The sequence below is a fragment of the Canis aureus genome, chromosome X (assembly GCF_053574225.1).
Source record: "Canis aureus isolate CA01 chromosome X, VMU_Caureus_v.1.0, whole genome shotgun sequence".
In the NCBI taxonomy this organism is placed as follows: Eukaryota; Metazoa; Chordata; class Mammalia; order Carnivora; family Canidae; genus Canis; species Canis aureus.
In genome coordinates this window covers 36,617,629-36,638,344 of record NC_135649.1, presented here as the reverse complement: position 1 = coordinate 36,638,344, position 20,716 = coordinate 36,617,629, and the positions used below count along the sequence as shown (strand labels likewise).

The following is a 20,716-nucleotide window of genomic DNA, read 5'->3' as shown; positions in this document are numbered from 1 at the left end:
AAGGGTACATTCTCAAGACCCCCCCCCCAAGACTGGCCCCAGTTCCCCCCAGCCTCCAAGCCTCATAAATCAAGTTAATCACCAACGCCACCGCCACCACCGTGGGGTCTCGCGCCCCCTGCCAGCAGGTTCCAGAGGCACTAGGAGACGGCCCGACCAGGCCGGGGGCAGAGTAACGCCGAGCGCTGATTGGTCGCTCTTGGCTCCACCCCTCCTCCGGTTTTGGCCCAAGAGAGCGGTGCAGCATCGCCAGCGCGGGGTAGGCGCTCTGGTGCTCGCGGAGGAAGCTCACATCCTCATGCGCACCGATCCTTCCGATCCTGCCTTTGGAGCAGCTAGACTGCCAACCTTGGCTGCTCCATCGGCCTGCTGCCCCTTACCTGCGATTGCATATGAACTTTTCTTCCTTCTTGCACGCCGTTGTCGTCGGAGTCGTCCAGATCGTCGTGGCGCTCGCGTGATGGCCTTCGTCCGTTTAGAGTAGTGTAGTTAGTTAGGGGCCATCGAAGAAGAAAGAAGACGCGAATAGTGCAGAGATGCTGGAGGTGGTCAGTTACTAAGCTAGAGTAAGATAGTGGAGCAAGACCAGCCAAACCTGTCCGGGGGCGCACGGTCGCCCAGAGGAGGTCGACTCGCCGGTGCTTACTATCGCGCCGAGCTCCCTCCACCGCTCACTCCGCCGAGGCGCGAGATTGCGGCGCGCAGCGCAGCGCACTGACTGCCGCGGGCTCCGCTGGGCGATTGCAGCCGAGTCCGTTTCTCGTCTAGCTGCCGCCGCGGCGACCGTTGCCTTGTCTTCCTCCCGGACGCTTGTGGTAAGTTGGGGCCCCGGACGGCATTGCTAGCCGAGACCCTAACGGTTTAGGCGGGGGGATGGGGTGGGGAGCGGGGCCAGGTCCCGGATGGTTGCAGCTTGCAGAACTGCGCTGGCCGGAGCGGGAGGTGGGGGGCGGGGGGAGGGAGGGACTCTGAACGCGCAGCTCCAGGAGACGCTGGGGTCTCTGGGAGGAGAGGGGGTCTTAGTGCCACGGGAGGGGCACCGAAGCCTCAAAGGAGGTTGGGTAGCAGGGACTAGAGACGAAGGGGCTTGGCGGGGGGGGGGGGGGGGGGGCGCTCGAGAATCCAGCGCCCGGATTGCTGAGAGAAAAATGGGAGGCGGGCGTGGGGTCTCAAGAAGTGGAGAGCGGGGGGAGAGTGAACGTGGGTGTCTCCGTGTAGAGGTTCGGGCTGCGGAAGGTGCAACTGAATTGGGGGTACGGGCTACGTTTTTAAGAAAAGCGGATTTCGGGCAAGCGGGAGGGGGCACGAGGCTTGGAACAGTGGCAGCAGAGTGGGGAGAAAGATCCTCTATTATGTTCTCATTGAAAACCGACCCCGGTTTTCGGGGGGTCTAAGTGAACACCAGTAGCTCTGGGGAGATGCACACTGCGGATCTGTGTCTGGGTCTAACAGCTGTGGGCTGAATTCGAACAGCGCTGCTAATGGTCACGTAAGTTTAAGCTGAGAGTATAAGGGCATTCAACGAACCTTTTTATTAGTTTACCTAAGTCACTATATTTTGAAGACGATTGCGGAAAAGTCTCCTGTGCTGCCTCTTTTTCTGGTTCCTTTACTCACTTTAACCTGACGAGCGGTCTTAACAGTGTACCTCGGGATTGCTAAGCCTAAGAACAGGTTGCCGTTCCTGAAGCCACATAAAGTTCGTCATTGCAAAAAATGTGTCTGCGTGTCTGTTTCTTTTTTGCGCCGTGCCCTTTGCCTTTTGCTTCCTGTTGGGTAGTAAGCGACTTGAGGTGACCAACATTTTATATTGTGTTCAAGACCCCTTTATTTTAGGCGACAGCACTCCTCTACTCAGATTCAGAGGGCGACATTTGGCACTTAGAGAATATCTAATTTGGTCGAGAATCACTGCCAGTACCACGCAGCCTCTTTATTAATATTTATCATCACAAGTCCCGTCCAAGGAAACCTCTGGCTGCCGAGCCACTAAGTGCATATGCCCCTCACCACGTACCTTTTAGGCAGGCTAACCGAGGGAACCTCACTGGGGGAGGGGGGGGCCTAGCACTTAGCTAAAATGATTAGGGTTGGGGGAGACACCGCTCAGTGAGTAACACATAATGGTGCAAAAGGACATCTGGATTCTAGAGTTTGAATTTTGATTAAGAAGTTTATCCACATAGCAGCCATTCTGACAAGCAAAATATGAACACGGTAGAAACAAGGTAGTTGACCACATATGTGTAGGCACAGTGAAAAGGGCCACGGCGGGGAGGGGGTGGGCATTTCTACCATGATCATTGCTTTTCTTTTGCAGTATTTAAGTCCCCCTGAATATCATCCTCTAAGAAGAGTATAATTTATTAATTTCTTTGCACCACGATACCTTGATCTTTGAGAGTTATCTCCCTACCCCCCCCCCACACACACACACCTCACCCCTGCCCCTGGTTACAGGAATTCTTTCCCGTATTTTGGGAAGGTGGGCTATAGAATACTTAATTAAATTTTTTATCCCTTAAGTATGCTCTTCTAATCCTCTGGGGGAGTAAATAAAATATTTATTTATTTCATCCACATAATTTTTTTCTTACTAGCTATTATCATCTACAGCAACAAGCCCAAGGTAAGTCCTGAAATTCCGAAGGTGGATAAGGCTTGTGATTGCAATGTCAAGGTAGGATCTGGGGTGCTTAAGCCAACACTGGCAGTGTTTTTCTATCTGCATAAAATAGAGTTATTAACCCTTCCTGTGCTTTCCTGAGTGGTCTATATCTAGAGCTGTCATGGATGAGGATGATGACATTTTCAGATAATAACATGACAGGCTTTGGTGCAGTGTGAATTCATGGGAAGAGGGGTGAAAACTGACATTTTTGTGAACCTACTAGACGCCAGGCATGGAGCCAGGAGCATTGCATATATGCATTATTTCACATGGTCTTCATAATAAGCCTAGGATGAGGAAAATATTCCCATTTTACTGGTAACATTGGATTTTTTTTCCTTCCCATCTCTCAAGATATTCTTGTAGATTAATTTACGGCAACTGAATAAAAAATATTTATTTGTGCTTTCAAGACTACCTGGAGGAAAGATGTTTATTTTTTAACAATACAAGTAAAATCTTAAAAACCTAGCATCTCTGATATAATGTTGGGCTGATTCCACTAAAGGTTTAAGCAACATGGATATTTCACCCCTAGCAGTTTACTGATAGTAGATTTCTGCTCTGGAAAATAAATTCTAAAATCATGGGAGATTTGCAGGATTATCACTACCATTTGGAATTTAATTATTTAGAAATGTTTCTGAATTTAGCTGGTGAATACCTATATCTGAATAATAATCTGAAGCCTGCATAAATTCTCAGTTATTTTACTATTCCATTTATTTCCTTCAAGTTACAGTTATTTCTCTCTACCTAAGGGACACACAAAAATTAAAACAAAATTTACGAGTGAGATTGTCAGAAACCAACATTAAGTATCTTTAGCTACACATATCCAATTGCTCAAGGCCTGAGATGGAAGAAGGTGGCTGGTTTCTGAGCCTTTAGGCAAATAAATCCTGAGTTACAATGGCTCTAGAAGCTTCAGACTATTTGTCCATTATCATCAAAGAACCTCTTACCACCCAATTCTATAGAAGTAGAATACCTCACAAAATGAGAATATACAGTGCTTGTATTGAGATTATTTTAGTAGAGCATCTGGTAAAGACTAGTGTTGTCTAGTGGAGAAAAATATGTAAATTGGTACCACTAACAGCCTGGATAGCCATGAGCAAACTTGGAAAACTTGACTGTAAGTTAGAGTTAATAACATATATTATTGTAATATATGACATATATTAATATGTTATGCATTCACATAATAATATGTTAATCCTACATGATTATTAAGAAGCACATGGGTAGTAAGCATTTAAAAATTTTGTTATTGCACAAAGTCATATGTGTTTATTATTATTTATTTATCACTGTTCCAGTATACCTATGTGATTTTATCTGCAACTTGTATACTCTTGAGTCTCAGAAACCTCCAGTCACCAGCACAATGAGTGTTCATTAAATTGATGCATCCATCGGTGGCTTTCTTCAACGCGTTTTAAGGCCTCCTCGTACACTGACAACGTGGCTGCAAAACAGCCTTGTAATCTCCATTGTAAACAAGTAACGTTGAAACCCACCAAGAGGTTAAAATGCACTGTCATTTAGCGAGTCACAAGCAGATTTAATCTAATGCTCACCCGCAACAACTCTTTGGCAGTCATTTCTGACATTTTTATACACAAATGATAGAGTGAAAGCAGGAGTTTAAATAAGATGTACATGAGTTGGAATCTTAATTATGTTTTTTTTCTCCCTGTCCCCAGCATCTCTACTTCATCTCAGCTAATCCTTCCTCCCTTCAGCTGTGTGTAAGACTGTGCCGTCTGCAGTTTACTAAGATACTTGTTTATTACAATGTTGTACCTACAGTTGGCATTTCATAAAGTCAATCTTACTCATTAGGGTTAATTTCATTCATAGAGGACCACCTATACGCTCGAATTTGAGAAGCACTAGAAGGGCCTTCTGGCCCCCAGATTAGTAGCTTTCGTGGTTTTCCGCAGCACCTGAAATTCTATATTCAGGAATTTCCTGATTTAATCTTAGTCATTGTCTCCTTTGAATACAAACATCCACTTAGAGGGGTAATTTACCTTTGTCATTATCTATTAATAACTAAGCATACATTTATAGACAGCTGTCGAACAGCCTTTAGAACTGCAAGGTACAGCAGCCACCAGCCACATATGGCTAGTGAAATTTAAATTAACTGAAATTAAATAAAATTATAAACTTAATCTTTCTCACAGACCACACTTTAGCTACTCAAAAATCACAAATGGCTAGTGATTGTGCAGTGCAGATACAGACTACCTATTGGACAGTGCAGATACAGACTATCTCCATCACTGTAGAAAGTTCTTTTGGAAAGTAAGGATTTTCACTGCTTTTTCACTGAACACTTCCTTCACCTCCTTGCCTTAACCAGAATCTGTAATTTTCCTACTTGGACTATTCCTACAGAAGCTTTCCTGCTTTCTGACAGATCCCTCAAGTGGAGATACATTAATTCTTATCCTCTGCTTCTCCTCACTTCATGAGTCTTATTACTTTTCCATATGTAAGAGCTTAACATTATGGGTGAATCTCTACCAGTGCCATTTTTTTTTTAAGTTCCAACACATTAGAAACAGTCTCTTCTGTTGTTATTTAAATAATGTTTTACTGGTGCTTACAGCATTTCAACATTTCTTTCTTGTCTCTGCTGTCTATGCCTTCATTGACATTTTTGGCACCTGGTTCTTTCTTACTGTCCATTTTTAATCTTGCCACTCTCTAGAGACTCCATTATTTATGATTATTGCCAAATAACAGCCTAGCTTCATAATTCCTTGACCTCTTATTTTTCCATGGTCTTCAGGCCTGCTGACACACCTGAAATATGTCCCTTTCCAAAATTTTAAGTTCAGAAAGACTATGCTCAGGGGCAGCCTGGGTGGCTCAGCGATTTAGCACTGCCTTCTGCCCGGGGTGTGATCCTGGAGACCCGGGATCCAGATGGAGTCCCGCGATGGGCTCCCTGCGTGGAGCCTGCTTCTCCCTCTGCCTGTGTCTCTGCCTCTCTCTCAGTCTGTGTCTCTCATGAATAAATAAATAAATCTTTAAAAAAAAAGAAAAAGACCATGCTCAGATTATGACACTCAGTAACCACCCATTCCCCACCTTTCTTTTGTACCTCCTCTTCAACCTCGTCAAGACTTGCCAGGCCCCCTCTTGGCTTCATTTTCTTCTTAGTCTGACCCTTATGCCAGTTACGATGTTCCTCCTCATCACTCAATACTCAATACACTCCTCATTGCCCTTCCACTGCCCCGCCTTTTACCTTCATCCTTTTGGTTTAATCTGTCCTGTTTCCTACTCTGATTGCTGAACACTACTGGAGAAAACTAACAAAACTACACATTTTACAGTCTCCTACGTCTTCTGGGCCCTCAATACTATTCAGCAATCCTTTTTACATACCAAGTTTACATGTTAACTCCCTTTCCTATACTCCTAGACACATGTTCCAAACTTTTACAACTCTTGCCAACTTTTGTATTCCATTCCTGTATCCCCTGAAAATTACTTTCAGTAATTTTACTTTCACAAAAACTAAGGAGATGTATAAGAAAGAAGTCATCTTTATTACCTTCTCTCTCCTCTACCTCTAGATATCTATGTATTACTTCTTTTGCTTTGCCTTGGAAAAATAAGAACCCCTGTTCTTCTCCAAAATTAACTTCTGTGTACTGGATCCTGCTTTCTTCTGTATCCTAAAGATCTCATCCATGATATAGTCTTCTCTTTTCTGCAATATCTTACATGCTCCCTGCCTTCCACATACAAACTTCTGTAATCTTCTTTATGTTGAAAAATGGGTCCTTTGTGACAGGCTACTGTTACTAATACATTTCCAATTAGTTATTAAAATAACCACACTTGCCTTCTAACCCATTTTCCATTAAGTGTTCTCATGAGCCTATTCCCCATCCCATCCCCAATGATAGTCCTCTATCAAAATTACTTTTGGCACATGAAAAAATGTTGAGGATATATAGGTGGTCAACAAAGGCCATTTCATCTGCCCTAAATCCTTACACATTTCTCATTATTCAGTGCAGGTGACTATAAGAACAAAATATCCTCTGATGGACAATAAGGGAGTAGATTTCTGATAAAAGGAGTGAGCAACAGAAGAATCAGGATGGAGAGTTAGTTCAAGGCACCTTGGTGCATCCTGAACTACTGTACAAGGTGGCTAGCTGAGCCTGGGAAGAATGAAGGTGAAAGGTGAAGGTAGCCTTCCCAAGAAAATGAAGCAGCTTGATTGGGAGTGAGGAAGGGAGGGTGAGCATTCAGAGTGGAATCAGTGTTATAATGCAGGATATGGGGGTGAGCTCAATACAAAAATTTTAAAAATAAAAATTAAACATTACTGAAACCAAAGGCAAGGTCAACTAATACCTAGAGAAGAGTAGCAACCACTACACTGACCAGAGTTCTTTTAATCTTTTCTTTTTTTCTAAAAAATGACTGTCTTTAAAGTCATTAATGAATGCCTATGAGTAAATGTCACAGCGTTCACATTTTTTATAACTATATTTTAAACTCCCAGATCTCTCATTTTATCTCAGTAGTCAAAGACTTAATACTTCCAGGTCCAGCTTCCTATAATCGAGGTAAGGAAGACCTGCCCAAGTTAGCAAGTAATTATTCTTCACAAAAGAGGTATGAAAGAAGATAGGAATAGCTGTTATTTATTAGAAATTACTGTGTATGACAGATTTATAAGAGATTCACCTCTATTCACATGTATAAGCTTCATAGTTACCCCATGAGAGGGTACAACTAATATCCACAATTTGCAGATGGGGAAACTGAGGTATCACAAAAAGATTAAATAATCCACTTAAACTAACTGAAACCAAGCTTGAAATGTAGCAGTTTTGATTCCAGAGAGACGATGCTGTTAAGCAGTAAACTCACTGCCTCCGTTTAGGAATTGGCTAATTTATCTTTAATGCTGTAGCCACTAGTCTTTGAATAGAGCAGATTTGCCTGTGAGCATGAGGATATTATTACTGACAGTGCCCATTAATCATTAATGTGCTGTTTGGCAAAGTAATAAGATAGGCATGTAACAGTTCATCTGGAGATTTGTTACCAAGAAAAAAGTAAAGTAAATGAGAAAGTCTTGTTAATGCTGAGGGACTGAGGGACAGGAAGCCTGAGTGAAGCTCAGGGGACTTAGAGAGATCATTTCAAGACTGAAATAAAATCAGGGAAATAATGCTGTTATGTACAAGGGATGACTGGGAAGAGTCACGACAGTGAGTTAGACACATAAGTGAGTGTGCTTTGTCCCATGTGTGACATCACAACAAAGGCCGTTCCAATTTAATCCTTTATATACAGTTGCCTATGTGGAATTCAAACAGGAAAATTGACATCCTGGAGATCTGAGATTGGAGGGAACAGAAGGATTGTTAAAGATGGTTTCTCATGTATCAGAGAGGACTGTCTGATCCCATTTGCCATGTAGTACCTTTCCACACTGGCATCAGGAGAAATAATTTGATAATCATGGCTTGGAAAAAAGGTACTGCTGAAAGTCTGTCAGTTTTTTAGTCTACTGATCTGAACTCAGGTAGAAAGACTGTATCCGAGTATAGTACTTATAGTTAATGAAGAGTTGAAAAGAACACACAAAAAAAGTGTGTATGCTTAAAGGCTTTGTTTTTTATAAAGATTTTATTTATTTATTCATGAGAGACACAGAATGAGAGAGAGAGGCAGAGACACAGGCAGAGGGAGAAGCAGGCTCCCCGCGGAGAGCCCCATGTGGGACTTGATCCCGGGACTCCAGAATCACACCCTGAGCCAAAGGCAGATGCTCAACCGCTGAGCCACCAGGGCGTCCCAAGGCTTTGTTTTTTTAATTGGTGAAAAAAAACCTTTCCATTTACTACTTCCATTTTAATGACATAAAAACTGTGACTTGTAATTCAACAATGATTTATTGCTAGAAACAGGGAGCAAAATGCAGAAGTTCAGTACTGTGGGTGGTGCTCCCCCTCTAAGTTCTACCTGGTCTTCAAGTCTGGTTTAAGCCCCACCTCTTGCATAAAGCTTTTGCTGACTAGCCCACATATATGACAAATTCCTTGCCCATAGTAAGTTGCCGATTAACATACCTTGATTAATTGTATTGCTATATATATATATATATATATATATATGTATATATATAATATATATACTTATATATATTTATATAATATATATTATCAATCTATATCTACATCCATCCATCCATCCCTCCATCCATCCATCCCCCTAGGAATGTATGTTTCAATAGTTAAAGTGAAAGAAGAGAAAGAAAGAAATAGAGTAGAATTTCTAGCACACCCGCACAATAACATTTAAGAACTCAAAGCCTCTAACAAAATAACAGATTTCTCTGAAATGATGTTATGTCATCTCTTTCAACATATTTTCCAGCAATTAAGAAATTATTAATCTTAAACTAGTTTATAGCTAAAGCTTAGCCCTATAACATACAGTTTTATTTTTTTAGTTCAGAGTGAAATATATATAACTATAAATATATATAAATATTATATAAAATAGATGATAGTGGACAGATAGCTAGAAAGGAGAGAAAGAGACACTCCATTCTATTGGCCACATAGGTGTCTGGTAAAAGTCATGATCAGTGATTAGGATCAATTCCATATTCTGGCTGTAGAATTTTGGCTTTTAGCTTTTAATTAGTAGCCCCTCAAATGTCTATGCTCATTTTGTAGTATTGGTTGATGGTTCAGAGTGGAGAAGAATTTTTTCTTTTTAAAATACAATTCCCAAAAGCCTTTGCAGCAAATAAATTTGTATACAAGAGTTTTATTGACTCATTTTTATAATGTGATAGGAAATCAGAGGTTACTATTAGTGAATTGCTATGAGTGACAAAATCAAGAATTTGTCAGGTTTTTTTAAAATCTTAGATTAGAAAAACAGTTAAAATTATTTTAATGCTTTGTGGTTTATAGATAGATTGTTCTGGAATTTTTTTTGTTTGGTTGATTAGTCACTGATTCCCAAGGGCCTAATAGCCCCATATCTTACATTATTAAATGTAATATCAGTCTAAAATAGATGCGGGGAGAAATTGATTACTTTAATCTTGGTGGAAGTAAAACAAGAAGGATCTGGTGTCTTGCCAATAAAATTTTTTTAAACCAAGTTTTAAGAAAGCACAAATGAGCTGGTTTCTCAATGGACTTATTTCTCTAGTCTTTCCACCATGCTTCTATTCCTATTTTTTAAATCACGATTAACAAATGGATAGAATTGATGAAGTATGGTAGAAATTATAAGCCCCAAAACTATTCATGGATACAATGACTCTCTTTCCCACTTTTTTTTTAAAGATTTTATTTATTTATTCATAAAAGACACAAAGAGGGAGAGGCACCGACACAGGCAGAGGGAGAAGCAGGCACCACGCAGGGAGCCAAACATGGGACTCTATCACGAGGATCACACCCAGAGCCTAAGGGGGAGCTAAACCTCTGAGCCACCGGGGCTGCCCCTCTTTCCCACTGTGGAAGATATCTTCTATTAGGATGGTTACTTCTTTTTCCTTTAAATTATTTTTATTGTGGTAAAGTACACATAACATAGAAGTTACCTCCTTAGCCATGTTTAAATGTACCATTCAGTAGCATTAAATACATTCCACAGTTGTACAGCGATCACCACCATCCATGTTTTTAACACTTTGCATCTTGTAAAACTGAAATTCTATATTCCTTAAACAATTTCTCCTCCACCCCAACCCCCGGCAACCACTGTTATACTTTCTGTCTAATACAATAACTCTTGCTCTCCAAAATCTTAAGTTAGCACATGCTGATTCATTACCTTGAATATTCATTACCTTCCTCTCATTGGATAATGGTCTACCTCAACTTTTCCTGCTTATACTACCAAACCTCAGCCAATTATTTTGTAAGTAGATTGACAAAATTCATGACCAATGTGTATCTGTCAAATTAGTCAACTACATAATGAAGGTGAATAAGAAACTTATAACAATTATGGAATTTCGGCAAGTATTTGTTGAGGGCCTACTGTATGCTTGACATTTCACTGGAGGTTAGAGAAGTGATACACATATTACACAGTATTTCCCTGAAGAAGCTAATAGTCTTGTGAGACCAAAAAGACAATTCCATATAATAATACAGTTCTGCAGGGTGCCTGAGTGGCTCAGTATCTGACTCTTGATATCAACTCAGATCATGATCTCAGGGGCATGAGATCAAGACTTGTGTCAGGCTCTGCACTGGGCATGGATCCTGCTTAAGATTCTCTCTCCCTATTCCTCTGCCTCTCCTCACCTGCTTGCGTTCTATCTCTAATAATAATAATAATAATAATAATAATAATAATAATACAGTTGTGCAATTTACGGTATAGACAAAATCAACTTCTTCTCTTCCTACCTTCCCATTCAGGAAAAATGAAGGTAAAAAACGCAGCAGTTGCTTGTTCTGCTTGAGCCTCAGTTTCTACAACTATAAAATGAGAGGGTGTACTAGGTGATTTTTCTATAAGGATCCTTCAAACTTAACATTTTTGTTACAGACAAGAACGCAGAAACCACTGAAGTTAAATAACATACATCCCTAAGGTTACAAATCTGGAGGCATAAATTAGATGAATATATAGAATAGGAGAAAGAATATGGAGAAAACTCTCACAGATTTTGCCATTCAAATGAAAATAGTTAGAATTTAATAGTTAAAAACCTTGAAAACCTAAGAAGATAATATATTGTTATTAAAATAATTTGCTATTTTTTACCTTACTTTTTTTTTTTAATTTATTTATGTATGATAGTCACAGAGAGAGAGAGAGAGAGGCAGAGACACAGGCAGAGGGAGAAGCAGGCTCCATGCGCCGGGAGCCCGATGTGGGATTCGATCCCGCGTCTCCAGGATCGCACCCTGGGCCAAAGGCAGGCGCCAAACCGCTGCGCCACCCAGGGATCCCTTTACCTTACTTTTGTACTTTTGGGTAAGTACAATTTTCAGAAAAGCAGCCAAATTTGTTCATATCTATAGTTGATATTCTGAGTCTCTTGATTCAGATGAAGCAACAAGACCAAATAAAAGTACATTTATTACTGTAGCACAATACAGAACACATTTATGGCAACACTTACATTGTTCAAAAAATACTCTAGCCCTCCTCTCACATTTCTTATTTTTTCATGAAAATCTAAAAAATGCTTGTACTTTCTGCCTTGGAGACATTCTTGGATCACCTTTCTCCATATATATTCAGTTAATTCCATCAATTTAAGTGTCTAAATTATTTTTACAAAATGCTTCTCAAAAGTTTCCCCTCTTTTCATTCCCATCCTGATTATAGAATCCTAGGGTTAGTGCCTTAAGGCTCACTTCAGATGACTCCCCATTGCGTGTTTGAACCCTGCACATCTCCCACATGCACCACAGTGCCACAGAATCATGCTACCCAACTTCTGGGCAAAGCAGATGTATGGTTAATAGCAATCAGATGCCAAGATAGCTGTCAAATGTCAAGGTGAAATAAAGAGACTGCAAAGTGGATTGTGAAATAATGAACTCCAGGTTACGGGTCATATTAGGAAATGATTGCAAACAGTCACATTCTTAATTTAGGGAAAGATGTACTGTTTTATTCAGGTGGGGCTATGGAGGAGACTAAGGGCATTATGCAGATTTTAAAGCCAAGACACAACATGTAAAATTTAAATATGTTATGATTTTGTATACGCAATGTAAAGGGACTACTGGTCATATCAAAAAATTATCTAGTTTGGGGCTCCTGAGTGTTAGTCAGTTAAGTGTCCACTCTTGATTTTAGCTCAGGTCATGATCACAGGGACCTGAGAGTGAGCCCTATGTCAAGCTCCGCACTCAGCAGGGAGTCTGCTTGAGATTCTCCCTCTCCTCTTGCCCCTCCCCTCAGCTCACACCTTCTATGTCTCTAAATAAATCTGTTAAAAAATATGATCTAGGTTGACACCCACATACATAAGACTATTAAAATTTGAATTTAAAATCTGAACAAAAATGGATATTATTAATTGTGCCACTTATGTGGCACTTAGCACATTGTCTTGTGTTTGGTTTTGTTTGTTTTTTGTTTTTTAGGTTTCAAGGTCTGTCGTCTATGTGCCAGGCACAGTGTTCAAGGTCTTATACACATCATCTCACTTTTTAATTTGAGTCTTATCTTTCTTATTGGATTATGAATTCACAGAGGACAAAATTATATACTATTCATGTTTATACCTCCACCCCAACTACCCTTCTCACACATCATTACACATTGTGGGTTCTTTCAATATATATTTGCTGAATAATTAATATTCAAATCACAGGAGCACTGTGGGGAATGGTTTTTAGAGTACAAATTTAGAGTTAAATGACTTGCATTCTAGTCTTTTATAAGCCTCCATGGTCTCACCTGTTAAAAAAGTAAATCAGATGAATGGTTTACTAAGGTCATTTCCAATGCTACAATCTATGAAAATACCAGCAGTTTTGTAGTTCTGAAAATCCACTTCCAATAATAATGCTCGCATAGTTGACTTTTATAGTCTAGGAGATAATTGTCATAACTCTGCTTCAACTACTTAAGAATTCCTTAAACAATCTAAAGCCAAACCTCACTTAGGAGCTTGAGCTTGCCCTTTCTCTTTCACTCCAGGGCCTAAATTGAAATGACTTAGTGTTTAAAGATCACTAAATGAGTGGAAATGTCCCTTCTTGTCGTCTTTTATTACTTAAAGCAAATTTAAGACATCACTGGCTCTCAATCACAAATTAAACATAACCATTTACAGGGAGTTTAAATTAAACTGTCTGAAGCTACAGTCCCTCCCCAAGAAGTCATTAATATCTTGCTGAAAATCAGTGTTGTCATTGCTTTAGTTTATGACTGAGTTTCATGATTACAAAGTGTCTTTTCCTTTAATATATTCCTAGATGTAATTGGGTACATAAGCTCTATAAAGAGCTTCAAAAGAAAAGGACATTTGTGAGCAGATACTCATCTCAAGGCCTTTAATTACATTTCATATTATCCTTTTCCCCCATATCAGAACCTTTGTTTTTGGAGGAGTATTCAATTTACTGTATCTGTGTTCAGAACTCTTGAGTCTTTGAGAGTGGCCCCAAATGGTCGGAAAAAGAATAGGAAAGGTCATTTATAGCTTGTTCCAAACTCTTTTCTGTGTTATATTTTTATTTCTATTTACTTTCTCCTGAAAATCATATCTAGCTTCTTTATTACCATCTTTAGTGAATCTAAAGATACACCATTTATGTTGACATAAAGTACTTTTAAGGGAATTATTCAAACTTTGGTCCTCCCTTAAGCCTACCCTAGATTTAGCTGAATAATCATGTAGATTATTAATACATGATTGATAATCATGTATTTCTATCATCATCACTTTAAAAATATTTTTTGAAGCTTAATTACACCAACATTGCAAAAAAATGGCAGAGAATATACCATTTATTCTTGGAGTCACAGAACTGTCAAGTTACTATTTAATGAATATTTTTTGTTTGTTATGGTTCCTACCATGGAGGAACTTACATTTTATTGGCAAGAGGAAATATATACATACACCATCAGGTGTTCTTCAGACAGCTGAAAATATGATGTTGGATTTCTGGAGACAGATCAAGCCTAGAGGTAAAAGAATTTGGACCAACCCATACTATTCTGGCTTAGCTGAATTTCAGAAATTTCCAAGGGAGAGAAGGTTGTAGAGAGAAAAGAACAGAGGTCCAAATAGTAAACACTGATTACATAAAGCTTTGGGGAATATCTAAGAGTCATATTTTTCTCAGATTCTTCAACATGAAACACTCTGATTTTCTCCCTCAACTTTATACATTATTACATTCAATTATTGCTAAGGTTCTGTTTAACAGTACATTTGACTGAGTACTCCAAGGCCTCCCAGGAGAGGAAACAACACTAAAGTTGTGATCTCCAGTAATTTGGAGTCCAGTTGGAGATCCAATATATGAATGCTACATAAAGAATTTGGGGAAAATAAATTAAATTAAATATAGAGAAAGTTCAGAGGACAGAGCAGACAAAAAATAAATTATATGGGATTAAACTACTGATATAAAAACTTTTTTGTCCCAAAGCCCAAAGAAGGACTATGAATTTGGATAAACTTTCTCAGGTGCCTTGTTCCGTATTGTCTAAAGATATCATGAACAAATCTCTTTTTAACTGACTCACAGAACTTTTCAGATGCATAATATTTTTGTAAAAACAAAAACAAAAACAACTCCATGAGTCTGGAATCATCCATGCTCAATCTTGTTGCTCTTAACTTACTTAAAAAATAAATACTTAAAAATAAATTAGCAAACATGAGTTCAGCACCTTCTGTTTGTCCAGTAAGGGATTAAGCTAGTTCAAACAATGCAAGTGGAAATAGTAAGATTCTTACAAGTAGGAGTCATATGAATTATTTCTTACTAGCAAGCCCTTAGATACCTGAATTATACCCTGCAAGAAAGTAAATGATGAGCTGTAGATTTAACTCTCAGATAAAATCAATTGTCTGAATATCAAGTGATTATTAATTCTCGATACCAAAAGAGTCATTAATAATTATTAGATAATTTATAAAGCTTGATATTTTTAGGAAAGTACTTAGCAAAGTACTTCACAATTCGAAAATACAAGGATGACATTAGGAAAGCATTAACACATTAGGTACTAAGCATTTTATTTTATTTTATTTTTTAATTTTTTTACTAAGCATTTTAGTAAAGCAATAGAAACTAAGTATACTGATAACATTTATAACAGACTTACTATTGCTTGCGTCCCAGCGATAAATAAATTAAGGCTTAGAGGGGGCCCCTGACTTGTTCCAGGTCCCACACCTAATTATTTATTGGCAAAGCTTTACAAAGAGAACCACATCTCTTAAATCTGAAATCAGGTTCTTTTCCACTATGGTCTACTGCCTCTTGAAGGCTATGTGGCATAGTAAATAAAAGCCCTTAAAATTTTGACTACATCGTACTGTCTTTGAGAATCACATCATGCTTCATGCTTTATTCACTCAAAATAAACAGAAACTGAATTTATAGTTTATTGGTTTCGATAATCAGAAAATTAGTATGTGCATACTTTCAAGATTATGACTTTTATTCTTACTGACATAGGTAAAAGATTCTATGTGTATATGATATATGACTCACAACAAGAGAAAAAGAATCATGTAAAAGACAAATAAGAGTACTTTTTGAGGTTCAAATTAGATGACTGACCAGTTGACAGGCTGTGTGCATTTATTTATGTTAGCCTTTATGTTTTAATTTGCTAGAGCAATTGAAATCTGAAACAGCACAAGGCTGGATGATTCCTTTCTATAAATTACATCTCTTGAAATGTACAAATGCAAGCATGAGTCACCAGCTACAGAATTCCAGCTTTAACCCATTATGTCATTTTTATAAGGAAACAAACCGGTGACCTTCATATGGTTTTAAGGACAATGAATTTGTGAATTACAGAGTATGGGAAAGATGTGATCATAACACAATCAAATGAGTTCAATGGTATGATCTAAAAGGTAAAAAAAAAAAAAAATAAAGTACATTTTATAGAATGAAGTCTGTTTACTTCTGTGATTCTTCTTCCATTATTCACTTCCATGTATGCCTTGCATATACTGGATTGATTTGAAACCAAATTGAAACATTCATATATCTCGTAAGCAAATTTTAAGCAGTTAACTTTCATTTGGGAGTTCCCCGGGCAGAAACAGTAACCAGAAGGAAAATGCATAGCCCAAAAAAATCTGCAATGTAGGTTTTGTTGATTGATTTCAGTTTTCTCTTGATTTAACCTTTTGTCAGAATTTTTAAACTATAATGTTACTGCCATTGTTACTTTTAAACTATAGTGTTACTAAAATTGTTACTTATATTTACCATTCCATCTAGTAAATACAGAGCAGAACCTCTGAGTCAGGATGTGGTTCAGGAAAGAAGTTGCCAGGTACCTCTCCTAAAAAGAGAAGAAGGAAAAGAAATTAACAAATATTGAGCCCCACCCACATCCTAGTCCCCGCTTTGACAAAGTACGTATATCCCTCATGTAATTTTTACAACAGCCCTAATAAATAGTATATGGAGACACAGAGAATTTAAGCCACATGCCCAAACACAGAGCTAACGCAAGATGCAGCCAGGAATCAAGCCCAAGGCTGTTTCACTACAGAGGTTGGGTAAACTTTTTCCATGGTACCTTGAATTAACGGCCTTAAGTTTTAAAAATATGCGAGGTGCTCACGCTCAAAATATCCTATCAGTGTAGCATTTACTCAGTCACTGACAACGTTTGCAAAGAACTAAATAGATGGAAAACAAGTCAGGAGGCACCAGCCATATATCAACTTCTACAAATCAAGTATGTGTATTTTCAAAGATTTCAGTTTATTTTTAGTGGTGAGGAATAATTATTTACTAATAGGAATAAAGATGGAAAACGCGTGCAAAATGTTATCTAATAATAGTAATTGGCAATGAAATAGGAAAATGGTAGAAATGAATTATAATATTAAAAAACTGACACAGAGTTTTTAACCAGAGGTCTTTGTGATTAAGAACATTTGGAGTATGTAAAGGAAAAAAAATAAAGCTTTTGAAGAAGGAGTTTAAGATTAAATGATGAGTATTATTATATTTGGTCACTATTAGTTAATATTGTTATCTAGATACTCTTTACCAAATAGTAAGCAAGTTTTCTAAGCTTAGTTTGGGGAATAGTTTGAAGAGCAGTTTAAATAGTTTTTAGGATCTGAGCATTCTCGTTTATGAAGATAATAATTTGTACCTTGCAATATTGTTCTAAGAATGTAATGTACAATGTACACATGGAAGTTAACACATGATAAACTCTCAATAAATGTTAAAAAAAAAAGACCAGACAAATTTACTTTAAGCTCCCCCAAATCACATTTACTAGGGGAAAAATAAAGCAGTCATAATAACACAGGAAACATTTGAGTACAGATTCCATGACATTCCATTCTGCTCTTATAGCTTCATAGCATAAGTGCTTCTCTTTTCATCTAATTTCATATATAAGTTATATATTCTCGTAATTCAGCAAGCTTAAGTTTAAACATGGCATCTGCATTTTAAATGCAAAGCATATTAATGTCAATGTTTAAAGCTCCCATTTCATGTCTGTCTATAACTTCAAAATATTTTCTTTTGGTATATTGATAATATGTTTGTACTGAGTTTTTCCTGTAATTTTTACAGTGAAGCCTGTCACTTCCAGTTGAGTAAATATTGTGACTAAATGGTTTTTAATAAAAATAAAGTATACCAAACAAATCCACCTGTGATCTAAGAATATTTTAAGAACCAGTTTCCAAATGCTATTCAGAGCAAAAGCCTATAGAGTGTTCAGAATCTGTCACACTAGTTTTTAACTGAATTCTGATTTTGTTGGCTTTAAAAAAAGTTAATGAAAATCACAGGTTGTACATATGCCAGTATAATTTAAATACAAAGAGGGCTGAGATGAAGCTATAAGCTTGCATGACGGGGTATACAACTCCCCCAAATAACCTGTTATGAATATCAACTGTGAATGGGGGAGCTAAAATGAAGTTTTGAACACAATTTTTGCCAAACATAAAGTATAGAGCTTCTACTTGTCATTTATTGGATTCTTAGAGACATGGTACTTTCTCCACCAGAGAAGTCACTGGAATGTATGATTTGGTGTAAAGATCAATGATTTAGAAAGAGCCATCTCAAGATGCCTGGGTGGCTCAGCGGTTGAGCATCTGACTTTGGCTCAGGGTGTGATCCTGCAGTCTTGGGATCTAGTCCCGCTTTGGGCTCGCTGCATGGAGCCTGCTTCTCCCTTTGCCTCTGCCTTTCTGTGTTTCTCATGAATAAATAAATAAAATATTTATATAAATAAATAAATAAATAAATAAAGTCATCTCAAATAGAAAAGTTTACATCATTTTGATTATACATAAACACTGAATATTTGCTGATGTGAGGTAGAGGCCAGATAAAAATTGACCTTTGAGTCTATCTTATTCAATTAAAAATATTTCATAGTGTTTCAGTTGTCTTACTATTTTGTCATAGTTTAGGTTTTTTTTTTTTTTTTTAACATTCTGCCCCAGCTTCCATATGCTACAAAATGTTGACACATTTTGTTTACACATACAGAGCTTAAGGTAGTAGCATTATTATTTTTAAATGAAATCCTGGCCTTTTATGATTCTTAGATGTATAAATGTTATAGTATCACACGATTATTATATGAAATTAATGTATTTCCCAGTATATTTTTAACAGTACAATCAACCTTTCAAAGTTATTTTAAGATCTGATTTTTCATGAAAGTAATGGATTCAACCCCAAATCTTTTTTAACAGTTTTATTGAGATATAATTCGCATGCTATTCAAGTTGCCATTTTAAAGTATACAATTCAATGGTTTCTAGTATACTCACAGAGCCGTATAACCATTGCCATGATTTAGAATGTTTTCATCATCCTCAAAAGAAATCCTGTGTACATGTACATGACTACATGTCACTCCTGACTACCTTACCTTCCCCACCCCCCTCCCCAGACCCTTTCCAGCTCTAGCCAACCAGAAAACCTTTCTGTCTCTATAGATTTGCTTATTCTGGAACCTGCAGACTTTTTTTTTTTTTTTTTTTTTTTTTGGAACCTGCAGACTTTTGAAAGATGTACTTGTTGGGAATGTCAGAGAGGTTGTCTTATGCTAAGAGGAGTTGACAAATAAAAGAAAATCTGTGGTTAGTAATATGGTTTTGATTAGTCTGGGCAAATCCTTAATTTCTTCTACACTTCTGAATGTAATAAAATTTTGTATCTTACTCTCTATCATCTATATTTTAGTATCGTAAAATCAATAAAAAGGAAGACATGCTCAAAGCACTTCTGTTCAAAATCATTCGATTTCAGAAAACTTTAGTTTCAAGCTCAGTAAAGTTCCATTTCTAGTCCATTTCTTTCTTTTTCACCATTGTATCCAATCAACACTTGCCAAACTTGACTATCCTTTCCAGAAAGGACTCATTTACATCAGAAAAGTTTTAGGTATGTGCTATTTGCCATTGAATGCCCTAAGAAACAGCTTGCCATCTGTTTTTATTTTTTTCCTAAGTCTCTAATATGGAACACTTAAAATCACACCTATTCAGAGGATTTTTATGAAGGCAAAATTGTCTTTCATTCTGATTGGTTTTGCATTATTCTTTTACAATGATGGTATAGCCATAGCCTAACACATTAGTAGGAACTCTCAACTGGTATCCATTTTAGCTGCCAATGTCAAAAAAAAAAAAAAAAAATTTAAGGACATGAAACCTGAATATAAAAACTGGGGCCTTCTACCCAAAATATGATATTATTTAATATGCTTCCCATTTAAAGCAATCTCATAATATCTAATAACATATATAAATAGATCCTATTTACATCCCCAAATGCATGCTTTAATCTTCTGAAGCATATATGCTTTATACATTATACAAAATAACCATTTTTGTTATTTGCATTGCACTAAATACAAGGATGTAATAGACAATGCACTATCTTGTATTTGAAAGCTTTTCCAGTGATTTTTGTCTCTTGTAATTCCTCCTCTGGCTTGCCATGTTCTGTTGGACTTGGGATTTGCTCTTCCGAGTGTGACCAATAGCCCACTCCATTGCTTTCTTTGACACAATACAGTAGGTTTAAAAGGCAGTATCACATTAGACAAATCTTTGTCTAGTATACTAGACATCAGAAAATTCAATGCACTTGAAGAGAAAGTTAAGAAAATTTAAACGAAGAAATCAACAGGATAAGGCAAGGTGGTATGTGTGCTTTAAATAGTCTATTAATAAGACTCAGTGAAAGACTGAAAAAAAAATGTTTTGAACAAAGGGTAGAAGAAATACAAAAGGAGAAGAGCATACCTTATGGTCCCATTTATATGAACTTCTAGAACTGGCAAAAA

The 20,716-nt window shown here is 37.6% G+C and overlaps 1 protein-coding gene across 1 annotated transcript in view; it reads left to right on the top strand.

Moving 5' to 3' along the window:
- Nucleotides 1–246: 246 nt before the first annotated feature.
- HTR2C (5-hydroxytryptamine receptor 2C) overlaps nt 247–20,716 on the top strand; it is a 298,109-nt gene continuing 277,639 nt past the window's right edge. Inside the window, exon 1 of the mRNA XM_077887342.1 lies at nt 247–815. The gene's annotated coding sequence lies outside the window, so the exon portion shown is untranslated. The remainder of the gene's footprint in view (nt 816–20,716) is intronic.